A 21,315-nucleotide genomic window follows, 5' to 3' on the forward strand; every position below is an offset into this window, starting at 1 on the left:
GTCTGATAAGGGGGTTAAAGATGCCGTAAAACGTGACAGTAGAAATCCGTGTCAAGTAAAGTTGGCTGAACAGTTACGGTGTCCATTTTTCTGCCTTATCCGAGCATCGTTCTGCCTCCGTCGTTGTTGGCCTTGTTTTTCGTTCATAAGTAAGAAGACAAATTCCCCGCCAAAATTACGTCACTGTGACGTTACAAGCAGCGTCACGTGTTTGTTTTGCCCCACAGTTCGCAGGGGGCGCCGGGAAGCTAAAGCCTCGCTCAGAGTCGACACGCAGGCTTCTATGGGAGTTACGCTACCATATTAATTCTACCATGGCACCTTCTCGACCGCCATGAACACCGCTGCTGTGGCCCCTCCTCCCGCATACCTTTACGCGAAAGACACGACGGATTGTTAGCACCGATGTCCGAAGTAAAGCGTGCTAAAATTTGTTGGCGTCTGGAATACTGAGCCGAATATCAAGTATGAAGCCCTCGTGAGGATCGCTGACCAGCAGCAAATTGCTGGTAAGAGCGATAGCCGCGATACAAGCAAGTTTCTGCTCCAGCCACCTCTGGTGCATGTCGGCTTATCCGATCTGCTCGTATACTAGCTCTGGTATTAATGCGTCACCAGAGTTAATCCTATAATTATTTTACTTAGGCAGGATAGGATTCACAATAAGGCAGTTTCATAAGTAGACGATTTACGACAGCGTTGATCAGTTCCAAAGCGCCGACCACCGCGGCTTCGAAGCGAAACAATTTAGGCCTAGCGACGACTGGGACGGTCACGCACGGCGCCGTCGTTCGCCGCGCTGGCGCGTCCCACCTCCGCAGTAATTGTGTAACGTAAGCTTTATGGTACCTCAGCCTGCTCGCGGCATCCCGTGCTGCAAGCGTTGCAAACTTGTGTACTTTCATACCTAAGGCTGGGCATTTTTTGACGTTCTGCTCAGCAACAAGCAGTTTAAATGATACTGCAGGCAAGACAAGGCTTCAGTACGCAGTCGCGGCGCTGTCGGCCGTAATCGAAGACGTCGGGCGGCACCATATTCTATAGCTCGATCTTTAAACGTGATACAGTGGGCAAATGAATAACTTTGTGAAGCAGACCCGCTATTACGTTTCGCGCACTCGGGCGCCGACGAGTAGCTTCCGTCAACAGACGCCGTCATAACCTCGGTTAACGACGCAAACCGAGGTCGCCAAGCTCGGTTTGCGATAACTGCGGTTAGTGGTGCAACCATGGTTTGGTCCGCCGTGTAACATAGGGTAACCACGGGTTCGCGGTTACAATATCCGTCGCTGCGCGAACTGGCGAACTCTTCAGGCGTGTGCGAGCGAGGACGGGTTGCGCGAGTATGCCAGCGAGCGAGCGAGCGAGCGGCAACCGGAAGTTCGTCGAAGTGACGTATTTCTGGGCGAAGCTTTGAACTTGCTTGTATTCTTTATTTTTTTATGGCCCCCTTCGGCGTACGAGTTGAGAGGGGAAATAGGAAGGGTCAGTTTTAATCGCCGATATCTCTGGTGTTGCAGAAGCTAGATCGAAAACTTTTGCGGGAGAATGATGGGTGGTTTAATTTCTATCAGTGTTATGGCATTGTTTACCCTTTTTGGTGACACATTTCAGTGGAGCTTTAAGGCTCATGCTGACTTTAATCGTGATCAAAGTTTGTTTGCGCTTCGTGCCAGCTGCCGCATGGTGGGCATACACTCTGGTTCTTATCAACGCTTCATTGCGATGTGTTATTTGAAAATTAATCTTATTCGGCATTTTGGCGCCGGTTGATTTAAGTGGCAATATAATTCACAGATAGCCGACCACATGCGGTCGGCTTTTGTAGACATATGCATTGCATATTCATGAATGAATGAAGTCTATCGCAGGTGTATATGCCGCTCAGATCAACGGCGCTAATCATCCCAAACATGAAGATTTTCAAATAGCATATCGCACCAGGCACGCGTTGCGCAAACGCATATATATATATATGCACTTTTTGCGGCAGCCGGCGATCGAAGCGCACATGGTCATATATGGAAATATATAATCAGCATGCATCACACCGCATGCGTGTGTCCACTTCTTGAGTATGCGTAGCCGTACCTTGGCGAACTCGATCGTGTTCTCGTTGACAAGTGCCGCTTATTACAACTAGGGGTCGGAGTTTTCGGTTTTTATTTTGTGAGGATTCGGCTGGGGGGGGGGGGGGGGGGGGGGGGGGCACTTTTTCCGGTGTTTATTTGCAAACACAACTTCCGTTTTTTTTTTTTTTTTTTCAGTTAATACTATTTTCTGCTGAATAAATACTGACTTTTTTTTGGTGTGATAAAGGCTCCGTGTGCAGTTATAAGTGACGTATTGTACATTTTGGCTTTTGTGTTTCTTGCATGTTGTTTTATGGACTTTTATTTAATGTCGTATATATACAGCCAAGAACATGGAAGGAAATGCGATTTCCATGGTGAAAACTAGCGTTAAGACAAAACGCATATGTAACAGATAAATTCACACGTTTGACAACTAAAAGTGTAAATGAAATATTATTTATTATGATCAAATGTTTCCATAAACCAAATCAATTAAAATATAAACGAGCTTCTCTCGGCTTGTGTTTGAGAAGTGTCACGTGGCAAGAAACTGGCGGGCTTTGGTCACCCCGATTTCCTGGATACATTTGCTCTGCAAATTCTATGGTCTATCCTTCGCCCCTCGAAGTGCTTGCTTTGCCGCAAGCGCCCCTTCTCAAGCGCTTGAAATGTCTATGAGCGTCGAGAAGCACGGCTGCCATTCTTTTCCCATTCGTGAGACCATGATCAATGCCTCAAAACCCTCAACCGCTGTACTTAAACTATGATCCCACTGTCTCACATCATGCATCTGGATTGACCACTGTTGTAATTTTCTCGCGTCATCGAGAGATCGCGGTGTGCATGAAAAGGTACTGACCTTTTTCGTTTTAAATCGAACTTTTTAGAATGCTTTCGGCATACCTTTATCGGCGTTTTTCGGTTTAAACCGAAAAGTCCAACACCTAATTACAACGCACAGGCCGAAAACGCCGTTGCCATGTGCTATTTGAAAATTCATCAAGTTAAAAGGGACGTTGGCGTCGGCTGACGCGAGTTGCACACAGCCGACCGCACCTTGTTGGCGACGGCAAAGCTAGCAGAGGACCCCGCCCGCACTTTACCATTCGTATGGAAGCAGCTGGTGCCGATGCTCCACCTGAACTGCTCGAATTGGCGCTGCACGCTTGCGACACCGCGGCAGAACTTTACGGAACTGATGCAAAAAGTGCAGCAGAATCGAACGGACCTGACGCCTCCTAGGTCAACACCACCGTGGTCAACACTTTAAGCAACGATGGGATGGATTGATGGATGGAATATAGGAGCGTCCCCTTTGAAACGGGGTGGTAGCAGTTGCTATCATGCTTATTTTTTCCCCTATATCTTAATTACTGTTTTGGATTGGTTAACTATACCATCATTCTATTTATTGAATTTTTGTTTCTACATTACTAACATTATGTCACTTTTCTGCTTTTAAGCCACCTTCTTCCAGTCATTTTTTGCTAGCTTCAACCCCTGGTTTATTCACCCGACCACTGGTATCTCTAAACCCCAGAGCTTCAGGAACAGTGATTACGCCTGCATCAGCTTCCGGATGGATACCGTTACATTCGAGTATAATATGGTCAATTGTTTCACTGGAGTTAACACATACAGCACATGCATCATCTCCATTGTTAAATTTCTTTTTGTAGCTGCGTGTTCTAAGGATCTAGCTTCAAAAAGTAGGGCACTGCCTCTTGAGTTATCAAAGAAAGCTTCCTTCCTGATCTGCCTTTTTCACTTTCGGTATATAATTCCACACTCTGTGTCTTTTCCACCGAATATATCCAATTTTTACCTTCTGTGTTTTTCACCTGTTGCTTAACGTTCTTTATTTCTTCGTCCTTTTTACCAGCATACATACTGGTTAGCTTCCTAGTTTTTTTTTCCATTGTGAGTCAACGCTTTTTCGGTATAGGTATTTGAGTAAATATATAACAGCGCAAAGAGACAAGGAAGAGGCGAGACGAGAAGGACGGCGCTGACAGCGCCGTCCTTGTCGTTTTGCCTCGTCCTTGTCTCTTTGCGCTGTTATATATTTGTTCAAGACATGTACCATTAATCAAGTATTTGAATACTTTAGCTGCCCATCTGTTACTGTCCAATTTTCTCAGGCGTTCCTCATATACCGCTTTCCGTACTTCGAAAGATGCCCAGCCCATATCTCCCTGTACCGCCTCATATGTGGTTTTGCCGTGGGCACCTAGTGCTAATCGTCCGACGGCTCTCTGATTTATTTCTAATGTCGACTGTACCTCTGATTTTAGGCACAAAACCGCATTTCCGAAAGTAAGCCCGGGCACCATAATTCCTTTCCAAATACCCCTAAAAACCTCATACCTGTTGTATTCCGCAATGCCACATGCTTCATTATCCCGGCATTTCTTCGCACGTTTGCCTGAAGTGATTGCTCATGCTTTCCAATGTATGCCAATCCTTCGTTTAGCCATACCCCCAGATATTTATATTCTGCTACTCTGGGTATTTCATGGCCTTGTATTTTAAGACCCTGATCAGCTGAGCCGTTGAAAAGCATCAGACCCGACTTAACTGAGCTGAAACTGAAGCCTAGAGCGTGCCTTTCGTCTCCGCAGTACTTAACTAGAGTTTGCAATTCTTCCAGACTCTCAGCTAGCAGCACAATATACCGTCTGCATACATCAAACTGGGCCCGGGAGGCCCTGCTCTACCGCCTTTCCACCTAATCTATATGAGAGGTTAAAACCTAGGTAACTTTCTTGTATCCTCCGTTCCAGGTTTATCATATAAAGTTATCATGTTTGTTCGGTTCGCTCACCTTCAGTTGTTGATAGGCCTGGGTGAGGTCTAGAGTGCTGAAGACGCTTGCGCCGCGTAGTACACTGAACACTTCTCCAGGTGTCGGCAGAGATTAAGAAGACGCTTTAGTCCAAGGTTTACAGCGCTCAGGTAGTCTCCGCAGAGGTGTATGGTTCCGTTTTTCTTGCGAATTTCAACCAGTGGTGTGGCCCATTGTGAATGTTGGGTCAGCTCGATGACACCTTGCGGCTCCAGTTTGTCCAACTCCCTTTCAACTGAAACACGGAGAGCAAAGGGCACCGGCCTGGCCTTCAAAAACTTCGGTTGCGCGCCGCTTAACAACTCCAGTGTGACTGGTGGCCCTTCATTTCCTGGAATCTCTTGAGAGAAAACTCTTTCGTATTTCTCCTGCAATTGTTCAATGACGTTGTGGCTCGGCGTTTGGTGTATGCCGCATATCTTCACCCCTAATGGAGAAAAGATTTTCTCTTCTTGGGCTCCAAGATTACCTCGGAAGGAGACTGCAGCCATGAAATTAGGAGACGCCTGCTTCTGGGAAAGAGAGCAATGGTTAGCCTTGACCGCCTAGTAAAGAGCAGAGACATTAGTCTGCCAACCAAGATCCGTATAACTCGTGCTATGGTCTTTCCAGTTGTGATGTATGGATGCGAGAGTTGGACTGTGAAGAAGGCTGACCGCCGAAGAATTGACGCGTTTGAATTGTGGTGCTGGCGAAGACTCTTGAGAGTTCCTTGGACTGCCAGAAGATCAAATCAGTCGATATTGTCGACCATAAACCCTGACTGCTCATTGGAGGGTCAAATTCTAAAGTTAAAGCTCAGCTACTTAGGTCATCTGATGAGAAGAGAGGAGTCGCTGGAAAAAGATATGATGTTGGGAAAGGTTGAGGGTCGCCGGAGAAGGGGTAGGCAGCGAACGCGATGGTTAGATGGCATCCTCGAGGCACTGCAGATGAAGTTATGTGATGTTAGAAAGATAGTGAGAGACCGGAAAGCGTGGCGTGACATGGTCCATAGGGTCACGAAGAGTCGGACACGACTGAACGACTGAACTGAATGGAGAAAACCAGTTTCTCCCTAGAAGGCTTGATCCTGAGCCCTTCACAACAAGGAGAGGTAGTGTATGGGTCCGGCCGTTGTAACAAACCCACACGTTGGCAGAGCCCAGTAGTGGTAGGTTTTGTCCTGACCACGTTCGCAGGTGCGTGTCGTCTTGTTGTAAGGGTGGTGCGTCTGATGGCCATGAAGCTGGAAACGTGTCTTCATTTATTGGAGTACAGGCTGCGCCGGAGTCCACTTCGAACTTAATCAGCTTGTGATGTACTGTGACGTCGGTAAAAATCCTCGGTCGCGGGCCGAGATTCACGGTGTTTAGATTATACAACACTGATGATGCTGCTGATGTTGCTCCTTGGACATCGGATGGCGGCCGATTCTCTGAGGCATCGACACTGTGGTTAGGCTGAGAAGGCGACTTTATCTTGGCAAGCTTCCGCTTCGTAATGCACGCTTTCTCAATATGACCTCGCTTGTGGCAAAAATTACACGTGGCTGACTGGAATCGGCATCCCTGGGCGTTGTGTTGGCCGTCACATCGCCAGCAGCGTTGTACATTTTTGACCGATTTTGCAACAACAGAAGGTTTGCGTACCTGGTTGCTTGTTTGGTGTACCGGCTCGGTGTTCCGGCGTATTGCTTTTTGCTGGTGACCGGCGCTCTCCGCTCGCACGGCGATGTCGTAAGCCCTGTTAAACGTGAGGTTCCTCTCAGCGAACAGGCGCTTCTGTAGCGACTCGTCACTCAGTCCGCACACAAATCTGTCACGTAACATGACTTCCAAGGAAAGCATGGTGGTGTTAGAAGCAGCGTCTTCCTGCCCGGTAGCTGTCATGGCTGTGGTCAGCGTCCCAAAATTGCAGTCAGCTGCAAGCTTCTTGAGCGCTGCTACGTAGGAGCTCACAGTTTCGCCTTCCAGCTGATTTCGTCGCTGGAAGCGTGCTCGGCTATAAACCTCGGATGGCCTCGGGTCGTAGTGCTTTTGAAGTGCTGCAATGATGTCTTCGTAAGGCGCTTCCGCTGGTGCGCTTGGCTGGATAAGGGCGCAGACAGTGTCGTAAGTCTGCTCCCCGCACAGAGTTAGGAGGTTGGCCCTCTTCAAGGCTGAGTCTGTGATGCTGTTGGCCTCAAAGTAGAACTTGAGGCGCCCAACCCACGACGACCGTGATGAGCCGTTGAATTCTGATATTAACCCTCGCGTAGCCATGGCTTGTCAATAGACACTTTTAGTTGGGCGTACGCAGCGACGACGCGGGTAACGAATGCGCATGCGCAGATCCGTACGTAACGCGGTCTGTCCTGCGGGCGCACGAACGCATCAAATCCCGGCGTACGCCCATTGCTGCGGGCGTTGCGGGATGCGCTGACAACATGGCGGCTCGCTGGCCGCCCGCTTCGGAACGAATACACCTCGCCGCTATTTTCTGCGACGCGATAACTTGCTCTAAATGGCGGAATTATATTCTATTACATATACTCACTCTCGCCCACATGAAAAGGGATTAGCTACAAATATCCCTAGTTTTCTAGATAACTTCGCAAATTTCAAGATGCTAAGCCTATCTGTAAGCTGTGTGTGTGGTCGTCATAGCAACGACATTCCTTCGGAACCATCTTGTCGCTTTGGCTTGTGGCGTTCATTTTCTTCCCTTTGTGTAGTTTTTCTCCTTGTAATAAAAAAGGTTGATAGTGCGACTATTCATCTCATCAGCAATTAATTAAATGTTTTTTTTCTTCAAATTAACGTGCACGTGCTTTGATTTATTGTCACTAGGTGGCGCAACCATGCACATCGCTTGAGGCGGACGTTGCGGCACGTCCAACTAAAAGGGTCGTGTTCGCGAAAATTGCAGCGCACGCAACGCAGTGAGCGATACGTACGCATATTTACTACGTACGCCCAACTAAAAGTGCCTAATAGCGTTGCGTAGCGCGGGTCAAATCCACTTCCTCGTCGCCACTGTCGTGTTTGTGCGTCGTCGATGCAGTAAAGACGTACGCGCTACTGTTAAACTGTTAACTTGGTTTATTCACCAGATAAGAGGCTGCGACCAGCATCGGCCGAGGCGTCAGCAGAACTGCCGGGCGAAGAACGGAGGGAACGGAGGCCGGAGATGGCGATGGGGCTTGCTTCCCAGAACTAGAGGAGAGTGAGGGAGTCCATTGAGGGTAAACAGCGCAAAAAAGACGAGGACGAACGAAGTACACAAACGAGCGCTTCGTTCGTCCTCGTCTTTTTTTGCGCTCTTTACCCTCAAAGGATTACCAACTTGCCCAAGCGTCTGTTTTAGAGTGAGGGAGACCGCCAGGGGGGGGGGGGGGGGGGGGCACAGGCACGCGGCGAGTCCTCCCGGTGAAGCGGGAAGAGGGATACGGGCCTGTTCATTAGCGGGCACTGCTCCATTCACAACAGAACGGACGAGCCCAGCACTTCGTACACAACAAAAGTATGAATAGCAGCGGTGATAGAGGACAACCTTGTCTTAATCCTCTGCATATCTTGACAGCTTACGTACTTCTTAACTCTTCCCATGTAATTTCTACTTTGTTGTCGCGGTATATTTTCTGTAGGAACTCTGTTATCTCATAACCAATACCTTCTTTTAATATGTTCCACAGGAGTTCCCTGTTTGCGTTGTCGTACGCCCCGTTTATGTCCAGGAAGGCCAAATACAAAGGTCTATTTTACACACTAGATATTTCGATGCATTGGGTAAGCACGAACAGGCTATCATCTGAGCGCTTACCATTTCTAAAGCCGTTCTGAAGTTCTCCGAGTATCTTGTAACTTTCTACCTATGCTCACACCTTTAATTTCACTACCTGCATGGTTTTTCCTGTACATAACAGATGTTATGGTAATCGGCTTGTAGGATTTTATGTGCATCCTTTCTCCTTTCCCTTTATAAATCAAATTCATTTTACTCTGCCGCCAGCTGTCCGGAGTTTGCTTATTTGTTATGACTGTTTCCACAGCTTTTAACAACGTTTCCTTTCTTCTTGGACTAAGTTCATTAATCAGCTTGATCGGAATTCGGTCTATTCCTGTAGATGTGTTTTTAGGAATATTTTTTTCTGCCTTTTTCAGTTTAGATTGGTCAGTTCTAAGCTGCTTTGTATTCGGCTATCTTGTGTTGCTTCCTATTTGCGGACATTACCTTATCGTCGCTCTTAAATGACTCGGCTCTAACTGATGTAATGTAGTTCACTGCGTTATCTCCCTTTAAACAACTTCCCTCGTTATCTTGAATACGGTCCTGCTTTCTTTGATTCTTTTTACCTAGTCAGTTTATATAGTTTCAGAATTTTCTTGGTCCGCCTTTGGAGGCATCGTGTATGTCAGCCATCCAGTGATCGGTGAACTGCTTTATTTTACTTTGGACGACGCCCTGTATACATCAAGTTTCTTTTGTCGATATGATTCCCATTTTTGGTCGATTTTCTCCTGAGATACATGTGCTTTCTTTGCATCTCGGTGTTCCCTTGAAGCGGCCCGGCGTTGTTTAATGGCTTCCCTGATTTCCTTATTCCACCAGCTCTGTGGCTTCCTGTTTCCATTCCAGCGATTTGCTACTTTAACCTCCTTAATTTTCCTCCTTATGAGTAGTTCTACCTGTTCATAATCCCAGTCTTCCATGGGGCTTTTCTCTATTGCTTCCTCTATGACTGTAGCTATCTGCGCTATTTGATGGTCGTTTAATTTTGGGTTTACTTTTTGTCTAAGTTCCATTTCTTTTTCATCCAGGGCCCCATCTGCAGACTAATACGTTTATGATCACTTCCCAGACTACACTTCCCTTCTTCGTCTATTTACATTTTTGTGACCTTGCTATAAATTCCCTGCGACATTAGACAGTAGTCAATGGTTGTCTGCCTGTTGCAGAATTCCCACGTGATTTGTCCTTTGCATTTGGTTTCTCTATTTGCTATAACTAGGTCGTGTCGATCACAGATATCTAGCATTAGCTTCCCGTTACAATCCGTGTGCCCATCTAGATCGCCGATGTGGCCGTTCTTGTTCCCCAGCAGAATAATATCGGCCCCGTCTCCAAACTGGCTTATATCATCACAGAGACCTTCAACGAGATCCTTGTTTTCTTGCCTGTATTGGTGTCCTGTTCTTAAATAAACTGCCCCTAGCCATGTCGCTATGCCGGCAATTGTTCCTAAAACCCAGATATGTTCTTTACAAGATGATTTTATTCTTTGCCAATTTGTTCCCTGGTGTATCAACATACCTACCCCTCCGCCCTTTTTTTCCGTTCCCGTTCTGTTGCACTCTTCCCAGACGTAGCCTTCTGTAAATGGCGGATCCCCTGAGATGAGTCTCGCATAGAGCGTACACGCCGATTTTGTCATCCTTCAACTTCTGTATCTCTAACCATTTCGCTAGAGATAGAACAACACATGCGCACCGCAGCGCCGCCTTACCCGATCGTCGCGGTACAGTGGTCTAGAAGGCTTTGTAGTGGCAAAAGCGGCGCGGCGTCCTCATGGTGAGGCTTTTTGGGCGGTTGCCGCGTCGTGACGCTAGCGTCGACTCTGCCTGCCGCCGGTACGCGCGGCGCGCGGCTACGAGGGTCGATCAGACAATCGCGGCGTTAAATGCGGCGTTATCTCATAAACGTCCACCTTTTTAAAAAATATCGCAAGAGCCCCGTGTCGCAGAAAAGCCGGCGTCGGCGTTGCCGTGGGTTGAACGCGAAAATCAGCGGAAAGCAAAAAATAAAAGCAGAAAAGCCTTGCAGACCCATTTAATGGTACTTGGTTACATGTTATATTATAACGTATAAAAACTGTGCCGCAAGCTTTTTTTTTTTCTTTGCGCAGTGTTCAGGGTGGCGTCATACCATTTTGATTCCCACTTAGTATTTATTTCCTAGACAAGTTGGAGGCTAGTCTGCAATACGGACTATAATACTGACGAACTATATACGTATACGTACCTCCGATTGCATGCTGGTAAGTATAGGTGTCTACCGAGAACCTAAAAGGATACTGCACTTTCCTTTCTCCAAAAACCCAACATTAACAAAAAATAAACATTTGCGGATTGAAGGCGGTGTTAAAGGCGCGACCATGAAAAAACAACAACAACAAAAAAACACTTCAGTAAGCGTCTCCTAAGCTTTCTCTCTTGCTTTTTGCCGCCTGGCTAGCAATAAAGATCATAAACCCGAATAGGTCCTTGCTTCCTACTCTTTTTAAGTAAATCAGTTGGCGCGGTATAGGTACAGTTTTATTTTACCTACTTTTTTTCAAGATCGGCGCTTACGTGAAATATATACGACTTCCCGACACTCGTTCAAATAAACAATACAGGCCATCATAACTATTACGGCCTGTATTTAATTGGTATAATTATGTTGTGCGCAACATAAATATACAAGGGTACCGCAACTCTGACTGTGGTGTAATAAGGGGAACAATACAATATAACAACAATATGGTTACATATGGCACAATTAACTACGCAAACAATTATCGCTGCTTTGAGACATGACAATGAAGTAAATCTGCAGAACTGAGAGAGAGAGAGAAAAACTTTATTTCTTCAAACAGAAAGTCCAGTTTTGTACAGATCGGAGCTTTGGACGTGTTTGGTCAGCTTAGGTGCAAGTCTGAAACGCTTTCTGTGACACGATCGACGATGTTGCTGATCTATTCAGTGGTTCAAGGGCTGATTTCCGTTCAATGGAAAGAAGTGCGAACAGCTACGTATCAATTCTGACATAATGTCACTTTGCTCAATTTTCTGAGCACACACAGGGAAATATGAAAACAGAAAACCCACCGAAAATATATTGCAGCAATAAGTTATATAATCAAAACGTTGTTCCTTATACGCCATAGAAATGTACGCACCTAAAATTGCAAGACACAGGTAGATTATATTATTTTATCTTGACAGTGCGCACGTGTGAGAACACACATAACTACCGTAAGTAAACATCGCGCATTTTGAAAACAATTGGTAGTGGTGTAATTTGGCTCCTTCGGAGGGAGTCACTAGTAATTCGAGCTTGGATGGACAGGAAGTAAAGAAAGGAATTGAGAGAGAAAGCGGGTGGGGCCAAATCGTTTTGAGGCAATAATAATAAATGTGGCTTTTTGCTCCGTTCATGACACATACCCGAAAAGGGGAAGTGATACACAGGCTCTGCCAGTGTCCTCGACAGTATGTGGCGTAAAACAGCTCACAATAAAACGAAACTTTGGAACTTGCAACGCATTTAATGTTTTTAGTGAGACCATTGTCATATTATATTGCCATCGATCGAGGAGCATCTGAACAGTCCCTACGAGCTAGCACCGAGATCTTACTAAAGTATAATACTTATAAATTATATTTCTGCAAATTAAGTACAATGTTCTTTAAATACACACAAACTGAGCAAAATATGACTAATTTCGTTGCACAAGTGAACGAAATAAAATTCCTCTTTTTCTCTCTCTATGTATAGAACAGCATGGTTGGTATGTTTGACGGGCGACATACGACCAATGTCTCGCGAACTGCGAGCATGTCTGCAATTCGCTCAGTCGATGCCTTGTAAAATCGGGGAGACTTGGCCCGACTGCAAAATATAATTCTTTGTGCGGTGAAACCGACTTGTTATTCTTCGCCGCATCGGTATTTAGAAAACATGTTAATGATTATTTCTAAAATACTGCGAAGTTTTTGAAACGATAGAGAAGGAATGTTAATATTCAGACCACCACTGACCACAAGATAAAAAATTATTGCCCACTTTATATCCATGCAGTCTTTAAATTCGAGCGCGAAAGGCCTCAGATCCTTGTCAAATACTACTGGGGAGGGGAGGGGGGGGGGGGGTCTAAGACCTCCGAGCCCTGACTTTGATTTAAGCACTGACAGGAACAGGCAAACATCCCGTAATTACCGCATTTAAGGTATAAGTCAGGTGCGATCGGCCTACGTTTAGCGACTAAGCCTAAATGGACAACGGTATTACTTTATCACATTATATGAATGCCATCCTCTCAGTATTCAGTGATTCCGAATGATCAGAACAGCGAATACTCTCCTGATTTTACTTGTTTTCTGTCGCAGGAAGCGCTAACCTGATCGAATAAAAAAAGGAAACGCGCCTATGAGCCCAGTATTCCACAGAAAGGCACGATGTAAAGCAATCTATAGTCAGTTTCCGCGACAGGAAAATAGCCCATGGAAGAGCAGACACAAGGCGTCGGTCGCGCGTGCGAGCTCTGATTTTGAACTCGGTTATTTCCCAGCAGCGAAGTACGAGCAATGGGAAAAGCTAGCTTGAGAGGCCTCCTTACGTCATCTATAGTTCGTTCTTGAGCTGTATTCAACCGTAGGAATGAACCAGTTAAGGCAAAATAAGAAATGAAAGCTGGTATAAAAAAACAAAAACAAATGCTTTGTTGCGCAGCTTAACTGCTCCAGGTGTTTTTCACTCTTCATGCGTCTCAGCGACGCACCCTAACCTTCGGCGCAGTGTTCCGCGCTTCCGCGCAGTGTACAGTTCAGGCTGCTTATTCGCGGCTTCCCTTCTGTTGAGTGGTGCCACACGTGGGAGGGAATCCCCCTGTGTTCCTACCCCCATGTATATTCCTGATTATCTTTTTTTTCACCTCAACACGACTACCAGCCGAATTCGTCCCTTTTTTTCCAACGGCAGCGCTCGACTTTGCTGCTATGCGCTTCGCTCCTACGCCACGCAGTGAAGCAGACGGCCAATTTTTCTGCTCCAGTATTTCACGGCAGCGCCACACGCGGCCAACCACTTTTTTTTTTTGCCTCATCGCCTCCCAGCGAAACGCGCCCCGCTCTTGCCACTACCACGGCCGGTCTCGAGGGAGAGAGCGCGCGCTCTTTCTTACGGCCTTCTCAATCGCCGCGGGAACAATTGGAACTTTTCTCCTTGAGTTACGCTCTCCGCCACCGCAAGGGGCGCGACCTGCTCACCGTTCGCTCCACGTCTGCTTCAGCGGCGGCGGGTGGCTTTTGCCTGATTTCGCGCTGTCGTGTCGCTCGCGAGTTTCGTGGTGAGTGCAGCCCCGAAATTAAAGAGCACAGAACGTAGATGCTGCAGCGGCATGTCGTCGCGTACCACACGTGAACGGATATAAAAAACACTGTCGTTCAGCAAACGTTCGACAAGCAAGAGCAGTGATCACATCGAAGCTTCTTCAAGGCTAACATGACAGCAACTCGTCTTCAACAGCAAAACCGTCTTTCAGCGCTAGATGCGAAACCATTCATGTAGCACCGAAGATGAAAATAATTTCATAAAAATGTAATGTAAATTGCAAAATGCTTGCATGATATAAAGTATTAGTATAACAGTCAAAGTAAACGTTGTAGGGTTTAGTTTTAAATGTTATTACAATTCATATACTAGGCAATGTGTGGTATTATAAACATTATTTCAATTTCGCAAATAAACATTGTTTTAATCAAATTTTTACATGATATTATGCTTATTATGAAAACAAAAAAATGGTTTTATATTCATGACACCACTTGTGCTCGAAGTGGTAAAAAAAGGCCAATAAATGATGAAGGTGATACCCGATGCAGTTGCTTACAAACGAGTTCACCTGCTATATCGAAAGTATGCAAGAAACTTCTAAAGCGTTAAAGAAGGACACTCTCACTGAAGACTCATTTCAAGCCTTATATAGCGACCCATTGAGGCTCTCTTCGGGAAAGTAAGGTTAATGTGCAGAAGGGAATTACATATGCTAGATGCGAGGGCCGTAACAGCTAGCGGCACATGACTACATGACTACATTGTCAAGACGGACGTTTCATCTGAGAGCAAAATCAAGGCACTGAAGGAAGTGATGGCATCTCCTACCATCCCATTTCCCACTGTCACGTATTCCGGTTCACCTTACGTCGCTGGATATATCGTTTAGTTAATCAACTTCGGGTGTGACGCTTTCGCTATTCTTCTTGAAACTAGCGAAAGAAGCAGCCCCATGTAGTACGCTCTTCTACGAGGACAATATTCTAGTGGACTGCATTATCCGAAACCAGAGCTTGTTGCCCTATTGAACAAACTTTTTTTCTTCGAAAAAGCTGCCGTGCACCTACTACACACAACTGTTCTCGAAGTACTTAAGATCCTGATTCAGTCAGCATTTCAGAACTCAACACTGAGTTGCCCGAAAGGAATTGATAGCTATGTTGTTAGGTCCGCTTATTTGATGTTTCAAAAATTTCTCAGAATTCTTCTTCTCAAAGAATTATACCAGGAAAGTGACAGAGAAGACCGAGAGGCCAACTCCTTATGTGCACAAGCCGTGCAGGAAGATTTTTGAACCTGAATTTTCTAGACGCAGGTCGCATTTTGATGAATTGATGAATATATAGTGCAATGTGTAACTTTGAAGGACAATTTTTTTATTGTTTGCCGCTATTTTCGATTGTGCTTAACTGTTTATGCCCATTTCCTTGATTAAAAGTAGTCGCGAGACTACATATATACATCTTCGGTCTTTCAACCGACTGATATGTTTTGAACGAAGCTAGAACAGTCCACTCCACTAGAGAAGTAAAATTTGTACTATATGAGTAAATTTTTGTTATTTACTCTGAATCTGAGACGCGCCATGAATTTTTGCCGGTGCCTCTTCTGATCTAAACGAAAACGGTAGCGGTTGACAGAATCTCCACCCAACAGTTCACCATGCACTCACGTCAGGTCGCGCTACACCTGCTTAAAACATTCAAAGGCAGATTGCATAGCCTGGTAAATTTATTTTTGTAGAAACTTAGGGGCAAAAAATGTTGAAGTGTACCCGAAGCTTCATTCGACCGGGCACGGCCGCACTGACGAAGGAGCGCGCGCGTGAGCGGATTGTTGTCTGTATTTTATTCCTCATACACGATAAACGTTCAGTGTTGATGACGGACTTTGTATAAACCATAAGGGGCGAAATGTCAGGACCTGCCGGTTGCAACTGACGCGGGCGAAGCTAAAAGCAAGCGCGCGTTTCCCTTGCGCGTGAACGGCTGTAGCGGAGGAGCAGCAGTGGGGCAGTGGCGACCCCACCGAGGCGCGGCGGGCGGTGGAAACAGACCCCATTGGAGAGGCCGTAGGAAAAGAAAAACGCTCTCTCCCTCGAGACCGGCCGTGCCACTACAAAGCCTTCTAGAACGCTGTAGCCGCGGCCACGGTTAACAGATTCTAGTTCTGCAAACCTCTGCGACGGGCCGCCACCGCCGCCTTCAACGTAGCTGCATTTGATAGAGCGGCTGCAACGCTCAGCAGTTTGACTTTGCCTGCCTTCTAATGACCTTTCTCTGTATTCTCAGCATTGCGAAGGGTTTGTTTTGTGGTGGGCGATGGGACCAAATGATGCTACGAAGATGCCACAAAGATAAGAAAACCATTGCTCCAGGCTGCCGGGTAGGCTGCCGGGTAGGCTGCAGGTACGTGAAATGTGGTACGATCCTAAATGTGCTGCTCTCGGAAAATGATGGGAGCGGGTATATTGCCTCCCTAATGAATATAAAATATAAATACATGACGACCCCGAAAACCAGTCACACCCTAAAAAACTTTTTTGTATTATCCGGCCACTTCAGCCTAGTTTTTTAGTTGTCTTTCATTCTATGGCCTTGTGGAAGCCAGGGGAAGTGCGAGCAGGGCCAGCTAGCTTCATTGCCGACACACTGTCACATCAAGGAAGCAGAAAGCCAGACACGAATGCAGACAAGGAGGATCAGCCAGTTACTACGCCGGCATCCACGGCCAGCATATAACCGAAGTGACTCTAGGCTAACGTTTCACATTGCTAGATATGGCTACATTAGGCGGTGCATGCACTGGTATCTGCATAAGCACGGAAAAAGAAGAAGCTCGTGAGTTTTGGTGAAGACGACGTGCGAGCAGTGTCGGTTGGTGCCCGGTTAACGCTTTTACTAATGAATTATTAGAAGATCATTTAAGAAGCTTTTCTGCTAGTTTAGTAGTAGCTACTGACGCATCTCAAAGTAATGAAAAGGCGGGTGTGGGTATATATTGTCTACATTTAGACTGGTCTTTTTCTGTCCGGCTTCCGGACTTCACCCCAATTTTTGAAGCGGAGTTTCTGGCGGTGGTACTTGCTTTACGGAAATTAGACTCCACTTTTTCTAAAGTGGTTGTAATTTCCGACTCTCTATCCTTGTGTTCATTCCTCTCTTCGTCGGTGGATTCTGCAATAGTAAAAACATTTGTCTCCCTGATCACTAGACATTTGAAAATTGTACATATGGTATGGGTACTATGCCACAGCAATGCGACTTTAAATGAATATGCTGACAATTTGGATAGAGTCTCTTAATGGCCCCGTATTATCTATCCTTCCGGCGACAGCTTACATGACCGCAGCGAGGTTTCGGAGAAACGTTCTATTAAATATGAAAAATGGACATCTTTTAAGATCTGATGACTACCTGCATCTAAATTATTCGTAGAATAGAAAATTGTCATTCACGGCAACTTTAGATTTCTCTAACAAGGCTGCGATGCCGTATCCCACCTTTAAATTTCTATCTTTACAGGTCTGGTTTGGCACTGTCTCCCGTCTGCGCATTTTGCGGTGAACAAAAAACATTAGATCACTTTTTATTGTTTTGCCGCCGCTTCACTATGTTGAGAAGACAGTTGATGGAAAGGCCATTGCAACAGCTTGGCCTTAGTTTAAGCAGCCCGACATTGTTATCATTTGGCTCCACCCTCCTGGGCACAGTCACAGGTTTGTTTTTACCGCCATGCAAAATGTTTTACTGCAATCAAATCGTTTGCCTTGCTAAATATTTAAACATCACTTGTTCTACAATTACAGTGTCAATATCCCGTGAGTGTTACCACTTTTCATTTTATATTTCATTTATTTCCCGTTTTGTTTCCTTTCCTCTACCCCTCAAATCATTTTTTTATGCAAGCATATTTAAAAAAAATTCTTTGCTACCCAATTCCTGGCCAATCCCCCTCTGTGGGTATGTGCCATAAGTTATTTGGACAGCAACAACTACAACAACGCTGCTGTATTTCTGTGTGCTGTGTGCGGAGTCATCTTGGACTAATCTCTTGGCCTTATCTTGCCACGTATAATCTTGGTGGAGGTGACTAAAGATCCCCGTGCGCTCAGAATATAAAAGCAAAATAGCACAGGAAAGCTGGATTTGCGCAGTGGCCGCCACCTATCTGAACTCACAAAGAAGTCAGCAACGACCACTATGACCTCCGTGGCAGCCCCTACCATCGCAGCAACATCGGCTCAGCCAGTGGTACTCACGAAGATCCGCTACCCTCCCATCTTTAATGGCGAAGACAAGCCGCTCGTTGACGACTGGCTAGATGAGTACGAGCGCTGTAGCAGAAACAACCACTGGGACGCGACCATTATGCTGGCGAACGTAATCTTTATTTGGCGGGAATAGCTCGGACATGGTTCCAAAATCACGAGCAAGAGCTAGTGACCTGGGAAATCTGTAAACAAAAGCTACAGGACTCGTTCGGAAAGTCGATTGGGCGGGCTCGCGCAGCAAAAACAGAACTTTCCATTCGCACCCAATCCCACACGGAGTCTTACCTTGCCTATATTCAAGACGTCATTTCGTTGTGCCGCAAGGTGAACAGCTCCATGCCAGAAAGTGACAAGATAGGGCATATCCTCATGGGTATAGCGGATGATGCGTTCAACATCCTCTTCTGTACGGATTGCGCTACCGTCGACGCGGTACTTCAAGTCTGTCGAAAATTCGAGCAGACTAAACAACGCCGTGTCGTACATCGCTTTGACCGCCTTCCAAACATGGCGGCTACATCATCCCGCGCTGACCTGGCGCCTTTGGAACAGCCTTCTCATTCAGCGAACATCACTCGGATCATCCGGACAGAACTCGACGCCTTGACTCCTGCACCACTCACGTCTCCGCTGCCCGACACTATAGCCATGATACAGGCCGTTGTTCGCCAAGAACTCGCCAACGTCGGCATCTCCTCCAGCCCCCGTGCCGCCACCGTCACCAACGCACCCTGTTCCTGTAGTGGCTGCTGCTACCGCGAGCCAGGCGTCCCCACGTCGCTACCTTAGCCGCAATCCTGCAGAGTGGCGCACGTCAGACGACAGGCCAATTTGCTTCATTTGCTGTCGCGCTGGCCTTACATTTCGTTATTGCCGTAGCCGTACCTTCTTCGCCCCTCGCTCTTATTACAACGCTGACCGTCGATACTACAATGGACCTCGACGCTTCCCTGCCCAACCAGACGAGCCCCGCCCCGCCTATGATGCACCTGGACATTATCTTCCTCAAACAGATCAGCCTCGCAACGAAACGGTCCCCACTGCCCGCCGCGCCAGCCGATCTCCATCCCCACTAGCTCGTCGATCCCGCTCACCGGTCCCTCTTCGCAGCTCCTCCCCATCATGCACTGGCACCTACTCGGGAAACTAGCGAGTGCAGCGCCCGGGAGTGACGCTGCATTACCGACCCGGACTGTCAACTCGGAACCGACCCCCACTCCCATCATCGGAATGTGCACTGGGCGCGTCAGCATCGCCGGCCATCACGTCCCTGTGCTCTTCGCCGTCCTTACTACTTGTGCTCAAGACGTGATTTTAGGCCTAGACTTTTTAACAGCCCATTCCGCTCTCATTGACTGTGCCTGCGGACTTCTGCGCCTAGCCCTGTCCCATTGTGTTCACGACCCTAGTGCTGAGCAATCCCAGCCTCGCCTCCGCTCCAGTACATTTCCTCGCCTACCGCCCGATGCGGCAGTATACGTGCCCATGTAACGTTTTCCCTCCCTTCCTGAAGGCGACTACTTTGTCAACCCCATCACTGACGTCACTCTACAGCGCAACATCGTCCTACCTCATAACATTGTACACGTCGAGAATAACCTCACCTACATTCCCGTACTCAACGTCAGCATATCTTCGCAAGTTCTCCCGGTGGGAATTTTCCTTGCCGAGCTGTCACCTTTGTCCAGCTTTACTATTTATGCAGTGCGGTCCGACCGTCACGCTGAGGTACCTGCACAACCTGTCCCGTCACATAGTCCGGAGGACCGCATCTCAGGCATGGTTTCCTCTGACCTGCGTCCCGAATATGCAAGCGCCCTTGCTGGCCTTTTGCGGTCATACAGCGACATTTTTGATTTCGGTCACGGACCCCTGGGCCAAACGTCCGTCGTCACACATCGCATCGATACTGGAGATGCCCGCCCTATTCACAGACGGCCTTACAAAGTTGCTGTTCCCGAACACCGGCTCATTCAGGAAGTGGAGAAAATGTTGTCCAGCAACATTATTGAGCCGTCGAGCAGCCCCTGGCCTCTCCGGTAGTACTCGCTAAAAAGAAAGACAACAGCTGGAGGTTTTGCATAGATTATCGACACCTAAATAAGATAACCAAGAAAGACGTGTACCCTCTTCCAAGGATCGATGACGCCCTCGACTGCCTGCATGATGCCAACTACTTCTCCTCCATCGATCTCCGTTCTAGATATTGGCAGATCTCTGTTTACGAAAGAGATTGTGAAAAGACGGCTTTTGTCACCCCAGATGGCCTCTACCAATCCAAGGTGATGCCTTTCGGCTTATGTAATGCCCCTGCAACCTTCGAGCGCATGATGGACTCTTTACTACGCGGGTTTAAATGGACCACATGTTTGTGCTACCTCGATGACGTCATCGTATTTTCATCAACCTTTGAGGGCCACCTCCATCACGTTTCGGCTATTAATGGCGTCTTCCGACGAGCTGGCCTTCAGTTGAACTCCAAAAAGTATAGCTTTGGTCGCCGGGAACTCAAGGTGCTAGGACACTTGGTCAACACCAAAGGCATCCAGCCGGACCCCGACAAAATTCGCGCTGAAGTGATTTTCCTATACCGAAGTATAGCAGCGACGTGCGTAGCTTCCTCGGATTTTGCTCATATTTCTGGAGGTTTGTACCAAACATCGCGGAAATCGCCCGTCCACTCACGCAGCTTCTGAAAAAAACAGGGGTCTATTTTCCTGTGGCCAGAAACAATCGACCGCCTTCGTCGCTCTTATTGCCCACCTCACCGGTCCGCCAGTGTTGCCTCACTTCAATCCGTCAGCGCCCACAGAAGTACGCACCGACGCAAGTGGTCATGGAATTGGTGCCGTTCTCGTACAGCGTCAGCTCGGTTCCCCTCGCGTCATCGCCTATGCCAGCCGACTCCTCTCTGGTGCCGAACAGAATTATTGCATCCCTGAACGTCAGTGCTTAGCCCTAGTTTGGGCCATTACGAAGTTCCGCCCTTACTTGTATGGGCAGCCATTCACAGTAGTCACTGACCACCACGCATTGTGTTGGCTTTGCACACTCAGAGCCTACTG

The sequence above is a fragment of the Amblyomma maculatum genome, chromosome 7, assembly GCF_055883805.1.
Source record: "Amblyomma maculatum isolate TAMU_Amacu chromosome 7, ASM5588380v1, whole genome shotgun sequence".
Lineage (NCBI taxonomy): Eukaryota > Metazoa > Arthropoda > Arachnida > Ixodida > Ixodidae > Amblyomma > Amblyomma maculatum.